We start from the raw sequence: 1,910 nt of genomic DNA, 5'->3' as shown, positions 1-1,910 counted from the left end.
ATCAATACTAATTGTATTCGAACACACAAATGATACCTAAGGGTTTGATAAAATCAGGGGTTCGAACTGTTATGTTTTTTTCGTTTAGGTTTTTGTTCCGATTCAAGTAATAAAATATAGATCTATTTGGTTCCAGTTTCCGGTTCAGCTCCAAGTGGACTATTTTTTAAATGTTTCCAAGACCCACGATTTCAGACCTGCTGCGCCCACGACAAATGAAGTGGGAAGTAAAAACCGATATTTTTTTCGGTTCGGTTCCGGTTTTCGTTCTGACAAAAATAACTTTTTATCCGGTCTTCGATTCAGTTCCGGCTTGGATTCGGCTAGATAAAGCCGGTGATGAATGATTAACGTCGTTATTTGCCTTCCGGATTTCCGAGTATCAGTAAAGTTTGATATACCTACCTTTTAATGTGTTCGCTGACATCAGCATTCATATGGATGCGTCATCTTTGATTTTTTCAAACGGTCTAAGTATTTATTCTACAGAGAAATTTGTTTTCGAATATTATTTCTCCATCAGAGAAGTTAACTAGTTACTAGAGGACGGATTTTCATTACGTTTTCAATATGACAACAATTAATTGAAATAAATAATAAAAAAATCTACGTACCTAATTTAAAAAAAAATCAGACGCGATTTCATCCATAGTCAACAGATATGTTCAGCTTCAAAGTGGGCAGTAATCAACCACAATCTCCGTTACAAATTACACAGCAATACTGTCTTCTGTTTCACCCAAGAAAAACTCAATCCCCTATTCGCCGTAATACGATAACTTATGATCTTATTTTGAATTAACTATTCTTCGACTGTATAAATAGCCTACAGAGCGATGATATGGGAAAACGATGCCTTAATTTAAAGCGCGGTTATTTACATCGCCTCTTTCTCTCACTCCTGCGGCAAGTCATGATGTAATCGAATCAAACGAATTGACGACGTGACGCAGGCTTCCTGGTGGTCAATTTAAAAATGACTTTAGAGTCGTCATACAAATAAAAATAGGAATAGTTAATTCTGCCCCTTCCAAATCTCAATGAAATCATTTTATATTACAGGTGACTTATTTTTATTTTTGCGACTTAATTCCTATGTACCTATGGTACAATCGAAGTGATGGACATGTGTGACAACGGCATACAAATTATATTAATATCATCAACACTAATTTATTAATGTCATTCAAACCGGTTCTGTGGGTCTATTCTATACTTATCGACCGCTAAAGTGATAGATATTATCAAACTTAGGGTAGGTTTGTATAAAAGTATTAGTACTTATTGCAACAATTATAACCAACGTATTGTAATTGTTGGAATGTATTTTAACAACAGCAAGAGAGGTGCTGTTAAAATGTAGTGCTTATTGCAACAATTACAATCAACGTATTGTAATTGTTACAATAAGTGCTAATTCTATGATATAAACCTACAATATTTATCACTTTATCACTTTAGCGGTCGATAAATACAGAATAGACCCACTGGTAGTTATTTAATTAAATATGTGTTTTAAGTAATTATCTAATGTCTTTTCTGTGAAAATAATTTATAGTGTACTTACAGAGCTCAAGTAATTTTGATACAAATATTTATATTTACTTATTGAAAAATTATATACAACTTTTAGGTACCCACCTTTTACACCTTGTAGAAATGCGTTTCAAAAATGGTTGATCACCACTACACTTTTAATATTTGCACAAAATATTCATGAGTTTATATTATTATTAGTGGCCGGTCGCCTAGGAAGAATTATATTAGCGCCTACAATGCAAAAAATATTGAATTAATGTTACTTACAAAAAATGGGGAATCAAATCAGGTGTTACCCAATACAATAAATATAATCAGCATAAAGGGTTTTATCAATATTTGACCACCGATTGAGGAAAAAATATTTATTA

This window comes from Rhyacophila brunnea, unplaced genomic scaffold, assembly GCF_057557595.1.
Source record: "Rhyacophila brunnea isolate RB1 unplaced genomic scaffold, BYU_Rbru_1.0 scaffold_17, whole genome shotgun sequence".
NCBI lineage: Eukaryota > Metazoa > Arthropoda > Insecta > Trichoptera > Rhyacophilidae > Rhyacophila > Rhyacophila brunnea.
This window is presented reverse-complemented; position numbering follows the sequence as displayed.